Here is a 21572-nt window from a genome sequence, read left to right on the forward strand (position 1 = left end):
CAGAAACACTCTTCAATGGGGTTCAAAAGGTATAATGAGATGGGAAGAGAAGCAAAACTCATCATGGAACGAACAATGTCTAATAGGATTTTGTTTCTCCTTTCTGATACACCATTCTGTTGAGGTGTACTGGGCGTTGAGACTTGAGATGTGATTCCATGTTCTATCATATAGTTCTAGAATCCTACATCCATGTACTCTCTACCTCGATCTAATCGAAGTATTTTCATCTTTTTACCTAACAAATGCTCAACCTCAGCCTTATACTCCTTAAACTTTTCAAGTGTATCAGACTTTTGTTCCATTAGGTAAGCATAACCGTATCTAGAATAATCATCAGTGAAAGTGACGAAGTATTCAAAACCTTCCCTTACTTTAACATTCATCCAACCACAAAGGTCTGAATGTATAAGCTCCAAGGGTTCTTTGGCTCTATAACCTTTTCCAGTAAAATGTCGTTTTGTCATTTTTCCTTCGAAGACTCACATACCGGTAAAGAATTTTCTTCTAACTCATTTAGAAATCCATTCTTAACCAATCTCTCAATCCTATTAAGATTAATGTTACCTAGTATTAGATGTCAAAGATGAGCATTTTCTTTTGGAGAAACTTTCCTTCTTTTGTTTTGGCTAGTCGCAGTGTTCAACATTTCAATCTATGGATCATTTTAGATATTAACGGTCTTAGTACGTATAAGTTACTTTAATTTATTGCCGAACATATTTCAACACCGTTTTTCAAGACGAATGCTTTATCACAAATAAACGATATATTATAAGAATGTCCTAACAAATAAGATATTGAAATCAAGTTCCTTTTAATGTTTAGAACAAAATACACATTGTCCAACAATATGAATTTAGATAAAAAAGTAACTTAATGCTCCCTACTGCTATAGCTGAGACGACCTCATCTGTTCCTACCATGAGAGTGATCTCCCCAACGTCGAGCTGCCTTCAGGAACTACATTACTATAAATAAGTGAAAATATGGTTAGTGGTTCCTGAATCAAGTATCTAGGTATTGCTATCATGTTCCACTAAGCACGTTTCAAGAATAAGTAAATCATATTTACCTTCTTTGTTCTTCCTATACCAAATAAACTGGGCAGTTCCATTTCTAATGCCCATTCTTGTTGTAGTGAAAAGAATTTCCTTTTGCACCTTTGACCTTTTCCCCTTTCTAGGTGGCAGCAAATGGATTAGTTTTATTCTTTCATTTACCACCCTTCTCCTTCTTCCACTTCTTGGAGGACGAGGAAGAAGGCGCTGACTTGGTCCAAGAGGTTGAATCTCTATGGAAATTTTTCGAGGAAGTGGCAACATTTTCCTCCCTTGCATGTCTGTTTACTTTCATCGAGGAATTATAAGTCTGCAGCTCGTTTAGGAGAGTGATAAGGTTGTACTGAATCTTATTCATAACAGGCACACAAATAGCTCATGAGGTGGTAGGTCTAGGAGTTAGAGGACATTCCTCCAACAGGACGAATTTCAGGTCATCAATCACCAAAACCGTATTGATTGTATTTTTTCGTTGTGCATAGTTATCACTATTTAATTTAGCGATTCCAAGCAAGGAGATTACTGTGCTAGTCATATTTGTTGATACAAAACTAATCACTTATTTTAGAAACTTATCCAAAAAATCAATTTTATCCAATTAGTTTAGCAAAAACTAAATAATGAACCCAACATTACTTTATTTCACAATGATACTTTAGTGAGGTAGAATAAGTGCCACCTTAGGGTGAACAATTACTCCTTCACTAAATTGAGACATTCTCAATCAAATATTACACCAGAATAACTCTTATTCCTATAATATTTGATTATCATTGATTTGGTCCAAAAATCATTAACTGCCTTAATGCTTTCTTGTAAGTGTAACCCTTCATTTTCAACCTTATAACCCCACCCCAACCAGTCCGTCTCAGGGAAAAACAAACTAGGTGCAATTGATTATAATGATCTTATCCATTTTTGGACTTTGATTTGTCCCTTTCTATGCAAACACCTTCCTAAGGGGGACACTCCCAAGGTTCCACGAGGTTGAGCATGAAAATGACGTTTCAAGCAAATGAAGGAGACCACAAGATGTATTGACATGCGTCATTCTTCCACTTACTATAAACACTTTCTCCATTTACTTTGATATTGAACCATGCAAATATCTTCCTAAGGGAGGGTGCGCCCAACGCACCACGAGGTCGAGCATCAATCACACCTTGTGAACTTTTAGGGAGAACGTGAGTGGAAAAACGACATATCATACATATCTTTTTCCTCTTACTAAGTCTTTTGAAAAAAGATGGGTCTACTAACTTAATAAAATCTGGCTAATTTATTTAACTAAGTCCTTATTAATTTGCTCAATATAATACTTATATCGATTATTTTAACAATGTGTGATTTCATTTATTAAAATCTTTAATAAAATCAACCACTTATTGCATGCTTATAAAATATTTGCCCAATTAACTTTCTAGGTTGGTTCCCAGGTGAAGGTGTTCCATTTCCGTCAGCTTAATACGCCCTCATAGACAGAAAGTTCCTAAGACAAAGGTCCCATATGGACAATTATTTTATAGATTTAATCTTTTAATAGAGTTCATTTTAGTCCTATTAAAACAAATTAAAAGATTAACCTATTTCTAATCTCATTAGAAACGTGTTTAACATAAGTTTAAGTGAATTAATTTTAAATACTTAAAATTAATTTGAACCTATGTTTGCATGCAACTCTTAATTATAGATTTTAATTTTATTATACTTATAACCATTATAAAATAATGAAAAATAAAATCTACACATTTGCATTTTGTGACAATGATTAAATATAACATTTATATTAATCTAAGTAATGTCATGCTCAATGCAAAGTTCATTTTCATTTTCATTAAACAATATAATAGTTATATCATCACTAATGAAATCAATTTACATGTTATCATAGTATATAACAATTATATTCTAGTATGATACATGAGCATGTTTAATTAATCATGAAACTTATCTATATGGCATACAATATGCAACGTATAAAACATATAACATAAACATACATCTCATGCACATTCAATTATATAAAAGGCATTAATAGACCGATATTTGGCACCCTAATAAAAATAATTGAATTAATATAATCGAATTATACTAATTTAATTATAAACAAATAAAATCTAAAACCTTAAATGTTAGAAAATTCTAAAACAAAGCAAAAAAAAAACTACTTCCTCTTGGTGGTGACGATGGATAAACCAAAGCTCAAAACGACGATCTAACTGTTCAAAATGAGACCATAGGTGTCCTGGACATACTGACCAAAGTTTACCACGATCCAATAGTTAGAACTCTGGCTATCAACAAATTTTAAAAGTTGTCCTTGAAAAACTAAAATGTACTGTGTAGTTTCTCTCCGTTTTTTCTTGTTTCATCTTTGTTTTCTCCGGTTCTTTCCACAACAACTTTTTCCACGAACGATACAGACTTACAAACTACACGATCAAATCAAGTAAAGCGAGTCTATGTGTCAAATACCGAAAACATCTAAAAGCCAAAAATATCCAAATGAAATTTACAGTACTCATCTCATGAAAATAGTGTACAAAAGTACCCACCATATTCTTTTTTTTTTTTGTCTCTAAAAACCAAAGAACAAAAATGCAAGAATTGGCTATGATATCAATTGAAGGTATCGAATTCCTGCGGAAGCGTGAGATCGTCTTGCAATTTTTTTTTTAAGGAAAAAAAATAGCAAATAAAAATATTTTTTTTAAGGAAACAAAAATAGCAAATAAAAATAGAAATAATAATAGATATACATTATATGGCTATGATGCCAATTGGAGAAAGAATAACATAGAATGGTTTAGGGGAAAAAAATTGAGAGGAAATCTAGATTGGAGGCTAGGGTTTTTTCACAATGAAATTTCATCCCATAAATTAGCCATAAAAGGATATTTATATGGAGAAAGGTTTATCCATTCTCCCAGTGTTTCCCAATTTACCCTTAAGCTCAATTAATTAAATAATATTTATTCAATTAATTAAATACCAATTAAATAACAATATATATTTTTTGATTATTTCTTTTTTTAGTGATATTCTCTATTATATTTTTTGTATTATATTTGCTATATTATATTTTTTTCTTATTTGTAATGGGTGTTCTTCTATTTAAGAAACCCTTTTCTCTTCAGAGAAATAGGAGAGAAATTAATATTTTTCAACAGGTTAGTAGTGCATTAAATTTTTGAAACCCTTAAAAACCCTAAAACCTTAATTTTCTAAAAAAACTTAAAAGAAGAAAAAAAAAACTAGCCTAGCCTTGCTATCGCCACTGCCATCGATCAACATCCGTTCGTTCGTCACCGCTGGTCACTTGATCTTCTACCGGCCGTCTCTTCACAGCCACACATTCTCTTCCACCAATCAGTATTTGTGATATACTTACAGTCGATCTGCCCAACATTCCCGTTCGTGTCTCTTCTAACTCGATTGTAGGTTATCTCTGTCAACCGGTCTCGTCTGCATTATCGTCCGCTGCTTGCCATCGCTCACTGTTGCCTATCACCGCCATCCACCAGTATTTGGCCACTGGTGTGGTATTTTTTTTTTTTTTTCAGATTTTTCTCTCTCTTTTGGTCTTTGTTTCTTCAGCAATATGTTAGACATTAGGACACCTATTTCTAAAGTTGTCAACAATTGCATTCATTCTAATGGTCCCACTGTCCATATAATTACCATTCAACTTGGTGATAATTTTCTTCGTTATTCCCAAAGTGCTTGGATGTATATTCGTGGACAAGGAAAGATTGGTTATATCACTGGAGAAACAACCGCCCCTAGTCCAGATGACTCTTCATTTACTGTGTGGAATGCTGAAAATTCCATGGTTATGACTTAGCTTGTAAATTCCATGGTTGAAGACATCACCTATAACTACATGTGTTACTCTACTACCAGAGAATTATAGTATAGTGTGACTCAGATGTATTCTGATTTGGGTAACAAGACACGGGTGTTTGAGTTGAATCTTAAATTGGATGATATACGACAAGGAGGTCACTCAGTTACACAATACTTTCACTCCCTAAAAAGGATTTGGCAAGACCTTGATCTCTTTGATATGTGTGAGTGGAAGTCTATAGAGTACCAAAAGCATTATAAGAAAACTGTTGTAGATGGTTGCATTTACAAATTCCTTGTTGGCCTCAATGTCGAGTTTGATGAAGTTAGAGGTAGGATACATAAGAAAACTACTTTTCCAACTATTGATGATGTGTTTTGAAGTTCGCAAAGAAGAAAGCTACAGGAATATTATGATTGGCAAAAAACTATTGATTCAGTTGAATGCTCTGCGTTGGTGATTGAAATTATTGCACTAAAGACATCTGATCAATCTAACAAGCCACATGAAAAGTCTCGTGTCTAGTACGACCACTGTAATAAACCTCTACATTCGCATGAAACTTGTTGGAAACTTCATGGAAAACCTACAAATTGGAAAAGTTCTAAGCAAGGTGAGAGGAATTCCCATCAGCATATCTCTAATGCTAATGTTTAGAACTCCAGCCCATTTGCTAAAGAGAAAATTGATCAAATTCTGAAGATGCTAAAGACCAATTCATAATCTAGTAATCCTAGTGTTTCATTGGCACAATAAAGTACTTGTCTTCAAGCTCTCTCTTCCCTCAGTTCATGTCCATGGATTATAGATCTTAGAGCTTTTGATCATATGACTAGTTTCTCTTGTTTATTTGAATCATATTCTCCCATGTATTGCAACGAAAAAATTTGAACTGTCGATGGTAGCTTTACCTCAATTGCAGGAAAAGGAAATATTCCTTTGACTACAAAATTTACATTATGATATGTCCTTCATGTTTCAAAATTAGCTTGCAATTTGTTATCTGTTAGTAAAATCTCTAAGCATGCTAACTGTCGTGTTATCTTTTATGAAACTTATTGTATCTTTCAGGATCAAGACTCGGGGGGAGGGAGGGGGGTGCGGGAGGGACGATTGGATATGCTAGGATGGTTGATGGTCTTTAGTACTTTGATGAAGTTTTAGCTAGTCATAAAAAAGTTCAAAGCTTGAGTAGTGTCTGTTCTAAAGAAACTATCATGCTTTGGCATCATAGATATCCAAATTTCTTCTACTTCAAATATTTGTTTCCCAATTTATTTAAAGGATTTGATTGTTCAGTATTTCATTGTGAAAGTTGCATTTTTGTCAAACATCATTCGTCTACTTATTTGCCTAGACCTTACAGGGCTTCATCACCTTTTCCTTAATTCACACTAATGTTTGGGGTACATCTAATGTTTTGACTCATAGTGGTAAGCATTGGTTTGTTACCTTTATAAATGATCACATTCATTTAACTTGGCTCTATTTGTTAACAAAAAAAGGCTGAGGTCAAAGAGGCTTTTATTCGATTTTACAATATGATTGAGACTCAATTTCAAACTAATATTCATATTCTTCACTTTGTTAACAACATTGAATATTTTAGTGAAAAATTAACCAATTTTTTACAAGATAAGGGTATTTTTCATTAGCTACATGTCACAACACTCCTTAGTAGAATGACATAGCTGAGTGAAAAAATAGACACTTGAAGTTGCTCATGCCCTTATATTTTCTATGAATGTTCCAAAATATTTGTGGGGTGATACAATCCTAGCTGCATACCTAATAAATTGAATGTCGCCTAAGGTTTTGAATTTTAAAACTCCTCTGAGCCATTTCAAAGAGTTTTTTCCTAATCCGCATAGGAAAGGTACTTGTAAATATTCCAAATATCCCATTGCAAACTATCTTTCTTACCATAGATTGCCTGACTGTCATAAAGCCTTCACATCCAAAATAACCAATCTATTTGTCCCAAGGAATATACAAAAGACTCTAAATTATGTGAATTGAAAATTAACAGTGATGGAAAAGATTAATGCACTGAAAAAATGCACATGGGACATAGTTGAACTACCAAAAGATAAGAAAACAGTAGGATGCAAATGGATGTTCATTGTAAAGTGTAAATCTTTTAGAAGTACTGAAAGATACAAGGCCGGATTGGTGGCCAAGGGGTTCACTAAGACTTATGGAATTCTCCAGTTGCTAAAATTAATTCTATCATAATCCTGTTGTCTGTTGAATTCAATTTTGATTGACCTCTTTATCAACTCGATGTTAAAAATGATTTTCTTAATAAGGATCTTGAAGAAGAGGTGTTTATAGATTTGCCACCTGGTTTTGAGGTGGATATTTGGGTTAATAAAGTGTGCAAATTAAAGAAATCATTATATGTCCTCAAACAATCTCCTAGAGCATGGTTTGAATGTTTTGGAAAGGCAATCACGAGCTATGGATTCAGTCAAAGTTAAACTGATCATACTATGTTCTATAAACATACTGTAAATGGCAAGATTGTTGTTTTGATAGTGTATGTTGATGATATCCTACTTATAGGTATTGATAAGACAGGATTGAATATCTTGAAGAAAAACTTACTAATGATTTCCAAACCAAGGACTTGGGATCTTTGAAGTATTTCCTTGGCATGGAGTTTATCAGGTCCAAAAGTGATATTTTTGTCAACCAAAGGAAGTATATTCTTCACCTACTGAACGAGATAGGTTTACTTGGTTTCAATATAGTAGAAACACCCATTGAGCAACTGATAAAGAGGTAAAAGAAAAAGAATAGTACCAGAGACTTGTAGGGAGACTCATATACCTCTCTCACACACGACCTGACATTGCTTTTGTAGTTAGTATCGTAAGTCGGTTCATGCATTCTTTCGAGCCAATTCACTTTGACACAGTTTATAGAATTTTGAGATATTTGAAACGTACTCCAGGAAAAGGTATATTATTCACGAAGCATGGCCACCTATGTATTGAGATTTACACTTATGCTGATTGGGCAGGTAGCACGACTGATAGAAGATCCACTTCGAGTTATGTTTCAGGGTCTGTTGCAAGCCCGAAATAAAGTTAGTTTTTATTTCACTGATTCAAGGCTTATACCACAAATGCAATAAAGCAGTAAGATCGAGGTTGAATCCATAGAGAGACTAATGATTAACTACGATAATTTAAGAATTCTAGGTAATGGGGTTTGGTTGGATTTGTAAATTAATTACCAATCAAGCAAAGAAAACAAGAATGAGTGTGGAAAAAGGATTAAATTCAATCGATGGAAAAATCTTGGGATTAGTATGCATGCTTTTTATTTCTATCATTAGGCACTAGTTAATAGTACTAATTTCATGAATCCTAAACCTATTAGAAAATCTAATAGCCCATTTAGCCAATTTTGATAATAAAACAAACTAGCACTAGTACAATTTAAGACTCTTCCTTCTTAGCAACATATAGTAAAAATTGAATTTCATTACGAAAGCAATCAATTGTTGAGACATACTACATGCCAGAAAAGTCATATTTTATAGCGTGATTAATTGGGAAAGATTATATTAGGGCATACACGAGTTTGGCTAGAAAAAGTCTAGACCTTAAACAAGCGATCCTGATATATGCAACTTAATCAATCAATATATGCATAGGTCGTGATGATTTTGCAAACAATAATTTCGATAAACTAATTTGCCAGATAAATTCATAAAAATTCTATTAAAATCAATTAAATCTTTCTAAAGGGTTCACAACAATTAAACACATCAAGTAGCTATCCTTCAAGAGTCAAAGCATACTACTAATCACAAGAAAATTTACCTAGCCACACATCGGCATAACAGAATTACAATGATTAATAGAGAAACGAGGCTGACTATAGGGAAAATTACACAACACTTCGACCAAAATTGCTCCCAAAACTCTTAAATTCCTTCACACACTCTGCTGAAACCCCAAACGCCCTAATTTAAATTTGTTGCAGTGTCGCGACGCTAGGAAGAGCATTGTAACGCTGTGGTGGCATTATGCACATCGTTGAGGAAGCGTCATAACGCTGGGCTGACGCTCAGTTACATGCACACGGAGAGGGAAATCCGTCAAAGTTCGTACCGTCGCGACGCTTTAGGGAGCATTGCAACGCTACCTATTCTACCTTATAGTGTTGAGTAGGGGCACTGGGCTGGCATTGCGATAGTGGCGTTGTCAATCTTCAGAGCATTGCAATGCTCAAAGTAGTGTTGTAAAGCTACCCTGCACACGAGCCTACTGCCTTCAAGCGTTAAGTAAGCATTGGACTTAGGCTATTGATGAGCGTTGCGATGCTGAAACAAAGCAGTTTGGTCTTTTGTCATCTCAGCTCTATTTGGGTGCACTCGACTCTCGATTTTTCGTCCTTTTTGCTTAATTCTTCATCGTTGCAACGTAATTGCTCCTTGGGATCAATCCTCATACAAAATAAGACAAATAGACACATGAATTACCAAAAAAATAGTAAATTTAGGGTCATAAACTTAACTCTTTTTTAGATCTAATAGGTTATTGCTCTTTTATTGGAGGAAATCTGGTAACTTGGCGAAGTAAAAAACAAAGACTGATTGCAAGAAGTGGTGCTGAAGCAGAATTTAGTACATCAGCCCATGGTAGTTGTGAGGGCATATGGATAAGATTATTTAAAAAATTAAATTTCTCTCAGACAATGGCCACACATTTATTGTGATAACAAGTCAACAATTTCTATTGCCCACAATCTAGTCTTTCATGATAAGACAGAACATGTTGAAGTTGATAAATATTTCATAAAGGAAAAGATTAATGTAGGAATAATATGTATCCCCTACCTTTTGATAACAGAGCAAATTGCAGATGTGTTAACTAAAGGTCTTCCAAAGTGGCAACTCAACAATTTGATTGACAAGCTAGCCATGAATGATATCTTTAAACCAGCTTGAGGGGGAATGTTGATTATTTTCTTTTTCAGTGATATTCTCCACTGTATTTTTGTATTATATTTGTTGTATATTATTTTATTATATTTGTTGTATATTATTTTATTATATTTGCTATATTTTATTTTTTTTCTTATTTGTAATAGAGTGTTTTTCTATTCAAAAAACTCTTTCCTCCTAATAGAAATAAGAGAAAAATTAATATTTTTCAACAATATTAAATCCAATTTAATATATAGTTAATTAATTAATAAATAAACATCACATGTTTATTTGTCTTCACCTCTCAAAATTAATTAATTAATTCTTCATGAATCTAATTCATAACAATATTCACGAAAAATTTAATATTTAAATCTTATTCAAATATTTCTTTCTTAATTATAGATCACATCTGTAATTGACCATATCATATTAATCTCATTAATATATTATTCCATCGATTGATTTGAACAATTCAAATCATTCCTCTTATCTATCCTTTAGTGAGCTAACAAGAGGACTTTATGAATTTACAGATGAGAAGCTCTAATGATCTGAGATTAATTAGTTAAACTATATAATTATATTAATCAATCTTCATTAACTATCGATCACTCTATTACAGAGCGATAGCTACACTCTTTGCACAATACATATATTTCTGTGTCCATGAATATAACCAATCAACAGTGAGTGAACCCTTCACAATCGCTCTTAACTATAGTTTAGTCAAATTACCATTTTACCCTTCTAGTTATCTCTAACTCTTTAAGTACCACTGATTCCTCTAATGAACAAACAGTTTATAATCCAACTATAAACTAACACCTCTTAAGCCAATGAGAGGTTGAGGCTTCAATGTTCAAGACCCGAAATCAGCTCTTAAGGGAGCAATTTATCTACTTTCCCTAACGACGGGAAGGAGTGAATTCCAACTTGTGTAGTTGGATTCCCAGCTCCCTACTCGGACAGATCCCCAAAATGGCAAGCTTGTTGAGTTGGCTAACAAGGCCACTCTTACCCATGCAAATCAAAGAATTGCCCTCATAAACACGAGTACACAACTCACTTAGAATTAAGGTCAAGTCACTCATGGTCATCCTAGTGAAATGTAAGTCTTCTAGTAACGATGTTATGTAGAGAGACGATTCATTTCGTGGTCTAGTCTTATACAAACTTGGTTTATAGAATACCCTCACTTGCATTTCTTCACATGAACAATTAGGATCTGATCATTTGTAGCACTTTACAATAATTATAAAATTTTAAAAACAGGTCATATTCGTAGTGTCATCAGGATAAGGTACCCAACTTTATCCATCTACTACATACCATTTAGGTTATCATTTAAGCATGATCCATCTGTATATCTCCACATACATGTTTAAGTTTCATAAAATAACCTTGGATCTTAGTTTATGGATTAAATTAATGCAGTCCAAACGTCAACAAAATATATTTTATTTTATGAGATATGTGATTTGTATTTACAAATTACAAGACATGAGATTTAGGACATCAACTCCAACATAACTGCCATAGCAAACGAGAGCTAAAAAGGAAAAGAAAAATATCAGTAGAATAAAACAACATAGGAAACCACTGATAAGGAAAGTATTTTGCAGGATCAGCACTGTCATAGATATTCCTTTTCCTCAGACCACCAACAAAGAGACACATCTCATTACATCTGAGATGCTTCATTAAATATTACCAACCCACGAAATAAAACATTAATAATTTAATTCAACCTTCATTTAATAGAAAATTTACATACCATTTCACATAATGAATAAAATAAAAATTATTTTATTTTTCTTTGGTCCATACTTCATTTTCAAACTGTCCGACAGATGAGGTTTCATTTACAACAGATATTTAAGCTTTCGAAAGAAAATGAAAATTAAATATCTTTTTTGTTAATAAAAGAAGTATAGAATCATGTTGAAATGGAGTTTTAAGAATCAAGAAACTAATTTTCGTTGGTGAAGAAATAGCATTGATATCTCAAATTTAAAACTTTATCCATTTTTGTTTAAATTTAAATTTCAGTGAAGCAGATTTATAACAACAATAATAACTTTCATAGCGGCACGAGGCCATATGAGAGTAAAAAAAATTAGTATATTTTGAGAACGATGTAAACATAAACTATTTAGATGAATTAAAATCATCCTATCCAATATTTAAAAAAAATCATTTTATCTAGTTGTTGCATATAATTTCTTTTTTTTTTTAGAATATGTGATATTATTATACAACACGGAGGATCCTACAACTCGGGATCAAGACAACAAAGCAACAAAGCAGAAGCAAAAATAGGGCATCAGAACAAAACCAACACATAGACGCAAACTCGCAAACCACCAGGAGGATAGGCAGAGAGAAAACCCAAAACCTCATAAACTAGGGGCTAAGCAAAACAGAGAACAATGTGAAGTTCAAAGGAAAAAAAATATCCGTACACACACTAGATAAGACCAAGAAGGTCAACCCACCAGGAAGTAGCACGAGCACAAATTGTAAAGACCATAAGGTGAACCAGAGTAGACACCGACCTCGGTCGACCTCCATGCAGTCGCCGATTATGCTCCTGCCAGATGTAGTATATGGACGCACACCAGAAAACACGGAACAACTTACTACGCACCCCCTTATCCGACCCCACTCGGCATAACCAACTTAACTCTTTATCCCAACTAGCCACCCGTTGCGTCGAACCCAACTGACGCAACACACTAGACCACACCTCTCTCCCAAACCCACACTCAAAAAATAAATGATCCCACGACTCCACACCTCCCCCACACAGAAGACACTCCCCATCTGACAACACACCCCAACTCCTCAACCAATCTCACATACCCAACCTGTCCCTCACAGCTAACCACACACAGAAGAAGTGACGTGGAATACCACTCCCTGCCCACAAAATACCAGCCCAAGACACCCTATGACGACGAGGACATATACTCTCCCAAGGACTAGTGATAGAGAACCGACCACTAGCATCCGGCACCCAAACCCAATAATCCTCTTCCCTCACCCTAGGCCTCACTGCTTAGATAAAACCCTAGTTCTCAAGCAGCTCACAAGACACTGTGGGCCACCTCCAACCTCCCTCACCATCTAAGAACTCCGATAACCGCGCTTCCAAACTACTTCTTGCATCATGAACCACCGTAGACCCGTATGAATCCAAAATCACGCCCCCCAACAGCCAAAGATCCCACCAAACAAAACAAGACTGTCCATCGCCAATCATAATCTCCAAGATTGTCCATCACCAAGACTGCGTGGATAATCAAAATCGTTGCATATAATTTCGACAGGTTTTGTAATTTCATAAGTATAAAGATATTTTAATTGAAATTTGACATTTAGATTATGAATTTGAAGGAGTTTAAAGAATGTGACAGAGAGAAAATGATAGTCATAGGTAGATCTTTAATTGTATCAAAATTGATTTGATTGATGATAAAAAAGTAATCAAATATTTTGTAAATATAGTACGATATAGACATCAAATGAAATGTTGAATTGTGTTGTTAAATGGCAAAATTAGATTTGGAGATCAAAATACTATTATTTTATTTTATTATATGATTGTTTATTAGAGTTGGAAAAATGACATTTTTTTTTTATTTCATTATATTGTTTGCCTTTTAGTTCTTTTCTACCTATGATATGTAGCAATTTTTATGCATTTCTCATGTATCTCCATGTATCGACCATTTTTTTTTTTTTGGTTTCCAAGTAAATTTTATTCAATTGTAATTAAACAAGGGTGTATATCATGGTTTTGAAGGAGTTTAGAGAATAAGGATTATCATCTTTAATTACAAAATAAAATCTAAATTTAATTTTCATCATAAATTAACTCGTAAACAAATTAAGCCATGTGCATTGCATGCATCTTCCAACAAGTTATGAAAAGTGTAACTAGATCTCGCTCGAAGTCTTTTAAATTTCTTATTGGCTGATTGAAAATGTGTATGTTTGCTTGAACTTGATAACATTTAAATGTAAAAGATATTCCATTTGATGGAACGAACACATGCGCAGCAGAAGAAAAATAGATCTAATGTACTCTAATTAGGTTAATTACAAAAATAAGCATGCAAATAAAACAAATAAAAGGGAAAAAAAATACAACCTTTGTAGACTTTAAATCTTCTTCAAATTAGCTTCAATCTCCTCATGAACAATTCTTTGACACTATGAGAGTCTTTCCGACTATTCTCCAGCCTTAGAACGGGATGGTGGGATCTGATGAGTGACTAATTTGGAGAGGAAAAATGATAAAACTTAGAGAAAAAATGATGACATTATCACATAATCTCATCAATTTCTACTAAGACCACGAGTTTTTAAAAATCATTACACACTCTCTCTTAAAGACCATTACATGCAAAACATGCAACTTTGAGTTTGATGAGAATTTGACACTAAAAAATCCACTAACTCAAAGTGAGATTTAGCGAGACACGTGTCTTCAAATGAAGACAACACTTAGCCATGCAAGAGTTGGCATTTCCCACTCACAAATGTTGGATCTTTCCACTAACTCGGTCAAAGTTTGACTCTCAAAGTCCAAAGTCAACAAACTTGATTTTTTGACTTTCAAAAGTCAAAAATCAACAATTTAACTTCCATTGCATTTTTGACCTAGTCAACAATTTAACTTTTAATGCAATTTTAACCAATTCCATTTAATTTAAAAAAATTAATTCTAGTAATCAATTTTAAATTAAATTAATATTAAATAATTAATTAAATTAATCCAACAAAATTTCCAATCAATATAAATCACCATTCATAATCTTTATATTTAAATCTTATTTAAATATCTCCTATTTTCTCTCTCTTTATGTTTAATTCACAATTAAACATTAGGTTAGATATATCATATATATTTAACGTTTTGCTCCAAAAACTGAATTTGAAGCGTCATGTGGTTCTAAGGTTTAGTTCGATATGAGCTAGTAGTTGCACTCCTCAGTAGTTGCACTCCTCTCCCTGTAGATATATTATGTCCACTCGATATAACCATGATTAGTAAGTTAACCCTTCACAGGTTGTTCGTAATAACAGTTGGGTCAAAAGTTGTTTTACCCCGAGATTACATGTTGCTCCTTAAGTCCCACTTATATTCTAATGAAAAATTGATTTATGATCCAATCATTAAACCGAGTCCCTCTTGGGCCAATGAGAGGATGGGGCCCCTTGTTCAAGATCCGGAGTCAGAACTTAAGGGAGCAACCTCTCTACTATCCCTAAAAGTAGGTAGGAGTGAGTTCCATCTTGCACCCTATGTCCCCAGCTATCTACCTGGTCTTACCCCTGAAATGAAAGGCTTATTAAGCCGACGCTGTTGAGCCAACCCTCACCCATGCAAATCTAAGTAAATTCCGAATAAACAGGAGTTCATAATTAGCTCAAGATTAAGGTTAAGTTACCTAGGTCATCGCTTTGAAATAGTCAGTCCTCAATAGTAAATAGCGTTATAAAGTAAGAGTGACTTAATTCTTGGTCTGATCTTATGCAAACTCATTTCATAGAACGCCCCCACTCCTCATGTCAATACATGAATGAATTAGGATCACTTCATTTGTTGCACTTTACAAAAAATTGTAACAACTACAGAGTGGGCCACATCCTATAGTGTTACCAGAATAAGGTACCCAACCTTATTCGTATACTATAGACCATTTTGGCTATTTACTGAACTTGATGTACTCTTATGGGTTCACATAAAGTTCATGTATTCAAATAGTAGCCATGGATCTTTAGTTTATTAGATTTAGACTTGATAAGTGCAATTCACATATTCAACAACAGTTTTATTGAATAAACATCAATAACATCTTTATTGATAATATAATATATTTAACATTACAAACTGCAAGTTTTAAGACATACAACCCAACACTATTTACAAGTATAATTGTTGATCGAATATATACAAGTGTAAGTGCACTATATCAAACAAACGTTAAGAGAAAATATTCCAAGTATAATTGATTATCAAATATGTACGTGTTTGATTGGTTCAAAAACGTGTTAAGAAGGTGATGGTTAAATGCAAGTGCACATTGTCAATAAACAAGGTGAAAGTTTTCATAGTATCCTGATGACATGCAGAAATGCACGTCATCTTTTATTTAGAATTATGAGGGCTGTTAGGTAGAATATGCGGCAATTATGTTAGGAATTCATGATAAAATGAGTTTGCGTTGTTTAGCACTAAGAATCTCGGCTAACCCACTATTATGCGTTATTATGCGTTAAATTGTCTATCTTTGTAGTTAACGCAAAAAGTGGACGCGATGCGTAAGCCGGGCTATCGCATAGACGATCGCATGTGGAGAAATTCTCCATCGCAAACGTGAACGCATACGTTCAACGCATAGGTGTTGGGGTAATCAACCGCATGCGTCCATCGCATAGGAGTTGCGATTGTCAAGCGATTGTCGTCATCGTGTAGAAGTTGCGGTAATCAAGTGAATGCAGTCATTGCAAGATTGCGCCTACACGATGATAATCATAATAGTAGGATGAACGCAAGGTTGGTGGAATGTAAACATTAATGCATATCTCGGAAAAATCAAAAGATGATGTTGACATTTCACCTACCACGTCGTTAGCAGTAGAGATTCAGAAAAGGACCAACGCGCCGCGAATGTCAGAATCACAGCAGCTCCAATAATGTTGTCGGCGATCAAGCTCTATAAATAGAAGCCGATGTATAGAATTTCATATCATTCAAGTTTCGACCTTCGGGCGGATCTTTGTGATCCAAATGAATGCGTTAGAAGAAAGCTTGAGAGTTTTTCATCTTCTTCATCCATTCAAAGTGAAGACCGGAGCCTTCGTCGAAGTTAGATCTCGAGAGAGTCAGCTCCACCGCCCTTTCTTGGCAGCACCGGTAGCCTTGACACCATCCACTGGAAGCAAGACATTGCTTCCAGCTGGTCCTTTCATTTTCTCTTCTTTTCTTATATTGTATTGTATTACATTTTGGCTTAAGAAATTAATACATTTTGTGATCAATGCATCTTTAACATTCATTGCATCACTTAGTGAGACTGTTAGAGTATTGCATACTTAATCATGTAGCATAGGAATATGAAGCATGAAGCAAACCACTGGGAGGTGTACGTTGCGTGAGTATTGTGAGAAAACCTTATTTGCTTAGTGTGAAGCTGTAGCAACGCCTGTCTATAGGCGAACGCAACGCTTGTCTATGAGTAAAATCAGCAATAACTAACTACCCAGGAGGGTACATGGTTGGTCGCATTAAGCAATGTAAGCAAAGTATTCACTAGAGATAGGAATAATCTTACGTCAGCAAAGTTTATGTGGTTACCTTGTCTTATGAGCGCATCATTCATTATTTAGGCATACTTGAGAGAGTAGTCTAAAAACCAAATCTAAGTCTCGGGAGAGCGGATTGAATTGCATAAGCAAGAATGGAGAACTTAGAGATAAGCTCCGTTTGATATTACATAGCGTATGCACCCTACGGAGAGGATTTTGCAAGTGTCCAAGAAATAGGATACGGTGGTATGCAGTCATCTTGTTTATGTGTGGGAGCACATCAGCAGGAATAGAGACTTAGGAATAAGGCCTCTCGACACTTTGTATATACATCGCATGCGTCTTAGAGTTAGGCGCAAGTGTGTGTAGCATGATCGCATAGCTTGCGTTGGCTGAGGTTGCCCTTGCGGTCAAGCTTAGGGTTGCGATGAAGACACCCTCACATTTTATATATTTTCCATGCATTTACAATGCGTCAACAGTTGCCTTGTCTCTACCTCTCATTCATTCTTCCAATCCTTTGTCTGTTAATTAGGACTAGGAGTAGTTTGTAGCTTAAAACCCCCCATCACTCTTTTATTCATCCGCCGTAAACACATTACCACATAGCATTTAGTTAAAAGTCCCTGAGTTCGACCTCGGATCACTCGAGAAACTTGTGTTTGCATTATACTTGGCGTGAGCGCAAGAAAACTTGTGACGAGAACGCATGGTCATCGCATACATTCGTAAACGCATAGTTTCATTCCAATGCATGACCACCGATGCATGAGAATTAACGCATAGCTTAAGACATGCATTGCATATTGCGTTTGCTAAGTTCTCATCATCATATCCAATCCCTAATAAGGTGAAAGTTTTTATAAGATCGTTTGCAACATTCAATTTGAAAGGAAAAGGCTTTCAAACTGAAACTAAGGTCATGTTTACTATTCCATAATCAAAATTGATCCAATTGCAATGGATTTTCGTTCATGTGTCTATTATAATGGACCTCAATCACAATAGGAATTTGATTTTTTTAATCCATTTACATAAGTAGTTTGCAATTGTAATTTGATTTCTATTGGGATTGTTTTCATTGACATTAGTAATGGAATAGAAAATGTGTGATTACTATAATACCCTTAAGGTTTACTGAACATGTCGAATGATCATGATCAATATTGGAACAATATTTCAAATCCTACAACTGTTTAAACTGTTAACTAATAAAACCATACCTTAACATGTCACTACAACAAAATTGTGATTTCATGATATTTAAAAATTGTCACAACTAAAATTCGTGACAGTTATTATGTCATTGTATCCCCTGTAAAGGTCTGAGCATTAATGAAAGCTTTATTGAAAATGTCCTAATTGAAATTTTAGTGCCAATAAATAGTTGTCAATAATGAATAATTACTGATAACGATGAATTGTCATTGTCAAGTTTACTATGACATGCTATTGTGTTGTCATCAATAGACTCAAAATTGTCTCATTGTTGTAGAATTATGAGTATTGATAGCTACGAATATCAAAAGAGAATACATAGTGACATTTTTTTTTGTCAAGAATATCTAAAACATGACACTTTATTACCAAAAATATATGAACGATAACAAATATGTCATGTCAACAAATATTCTATCACACACATTTTTATTGTCACAAAATTTCATATTTATGACACTCTTATATTCTCAATAAAATATATGTCTTGATAGTTTGTTATTTCTTTGAACCTTGTCATTACACACATAATTTTCATTATCAACTAATCCTATTTTAAGAAACAATCGGTACAAAACATAAATAAAAACTTTCATATATAAGAATAAAGTTGATAACGCTTTTACAAAGAAATTAAATATAAAAAAACTATAGAATGTCCCCAAAGAAACAAATACAAGGAAATTGATAACAAATACTTGGTAAAAAGACTTACAAAAGAAACTAAATACACAACAAGGTATTGTCACGAGTAACTACATTTTAAAAAAAATTGTTACTAACCAAACGTCAATCACTTGCTTGATAGTTTCATCACTTTAGTGGATTCATGCAAGACTTAATAAGAACACAACATTAAACCTTAATTCAATACTGTGAAATCCTAGACAAAAATAGAGAGTTTCAAAGAGTTATAAATTATGTTCAACATTTAGAAAGAGTTCAAAATAATCTAAGTGAAGCTTGAGTGCACCAAAAACTAACAAAGGGTGTGTTTGGTATGTGATAAAAGTAGAGAGTTGAGTTGAGTTGAGTTGGTAATTATTATTTGGAGAGTTAAATTATCTGGGGAGTTAAATTGTCTGTGTTTATTGTACAGAGTTGAGTTGAGTTGGTAATTATTGTTTGTGTTTGTTGTGGAGAGTTGAGTTGAGTTGAGTTGAGTTGGAGGATCTGATGCAGTTTTTTTATGAATGAGATTAGTTCTATTTTTTTCTATTTGTTTTTTTATTTCATTCTTTTAAATTTTTAGTTTTATGCTTTGCTATTGTTGATTAATTTTCAAATATACACGTATTTTTTTCAAATCATTTATGACATAAACTGGACAATTTCAATTTTTTTCCTCAATTTGTAGAACATAATAGATTATTTTTCATATATTCTTTTAAAAAAGCACATGTTTTCAAGTATACAAAAGTTATCATTCCAAACAACTAGTCGACCGTAGCATATTACATAGAATCATAAAGGTACGTCTATCCATTCAGGTGCTTTCACGACATGCCAAGTTACTCTCGTAAATTAGGCGAAAGAAGGTCAACCGCCTAATGTAGTGCCTAGCATATGTCGGTTGTCTCTCTATCCTTCGGTAGTTGTTCAATAACGTGGTTAGTGTTATGAACAACTGTATTTGAGAGTGCGAAATAATTCTCATGATCGAAAAGAGGTCTTCAACAGTATCCATCTTTATAGGGAAAGGGATACACAAGTTGTTCCTGAAAGGGTAAGGTATTTGGTGGATTATGTTTCATAATTAAGAAAGAATAGCAAACGATGTCAAGTGTCGGTATTGGGCATATTGGGTTATAGTTTAGATTTATGGTGTTATTTCCCAATGTACCTATAATAATCTAAAAATACATCTTTCCAATGGCTTGATGGTTTTTTTTTTCCTAAGGATAGGGTTGAGGGTATTTTAGTTAAGTCTTTTTAAGGGTCTAGTGGGTTCTTTTTTCTTTTTTTTTTTTAAGGGCCCAATTTACCTATAATAATCTAAACTTGTCATACTCCTAGTTCCTAGGACAACAAATTTTCACCGAAAGATGTGTTAAAACGATGTATATAAAAAAAATATGCGTTTTTCTATATTTTCAAAACTTGGTGAATTGATTGTATGAATATTGGTGTGCAATATTTTTTTAATTCTTATGTCACCGATTAGAAACTATATTTTTCAGAAATTAAACATTGGTTATAATATTAATACCATCGTTTCATTACAATTACATAATTTAAAAAAAAAAAATTCAATTTTGATTGTGAAACGATAGTAAGGCATACTAAAATTAATCCTGAAACTAGCTTGATAATAACACACCAAAATGTATAGAATATGATCTTATTGAAGCTTAAAAAAAAATTGAAATGAACGTATTATTAGATAAAAAAAAAAAATTACATAACAGTACTATTTCACCCATAATTCATAAAAAATTTGAGAAGTATCAGAGGAGGTGAAAAACAATGAGGATCTCGCTCATGTGGAGGATCTCGCCCATGAGCGAGATCCTCATTGTTTTTCACCCATTGAAATGAACGTATTACTAGATAAAAAAGTTACATAACAGTACTATTTCACCCATAAGGGCTTTAATGTCGGTTTTAAATCGACATTAAAGATAGTGTTATTAAAGGCCTTTAATGTTGGTTGCCTTTAGTGTCGGTTTTAAACTGACATTAAAGGACTTCAATAACAGCAATATTACAGCCTTCAATGTCGGTTGCAACCAACATTGAAGGTCTCAACATTGAAGGTCTTGCAACCAACATTAAAGGTCTTTTGTGATTAAAGGTCTTTAATGTTGGTTGCAACCGACATTAAAGCCTATTTTTTTTTTTAATTCTTAACTAACATTGAAACCCGAATTTGTCCCTTTTTTTTTAAATTTCATTGTCGAATCCATTTTTTTGGTCAAATAAGTTAAAAATGACATTTTTATGTCTCGTGTTGGGTCATGAAATGTCTGTCATTATTTTATATTAAAAAGTATAGAAAAAATTGCATGGCGAACCCATCAATATTTGTCCTCCACCTATGAATTTATCCATAAACAAGAATCAATATCATCAATATTTTTCTTTCACCTGTGAATTTATCCACCAAAATTTGCAAAACAATACCAGAACCAGACTTTCATAGAATATAGCTTACACCAAAGCCATCATTTCTCTCATTAAAAAA

The sequence above is a fragment of the Benincasa hispida genome, chromosome 10 (genome assembly GCF_027475165.1).
Source record: "Benincasa hispida cultivar pf3 chromosome 10, pf3_genome.v1.1, whole genome shotgun sequence".
In the NCBI taxonomy this organism is placed as follows: Eukaryota; Viridiplantae; Streptophyta; class Magnoliopsida; order Cucurbitales; family Cucurbitaceae; genus Benincasa; species Benincasa hispida.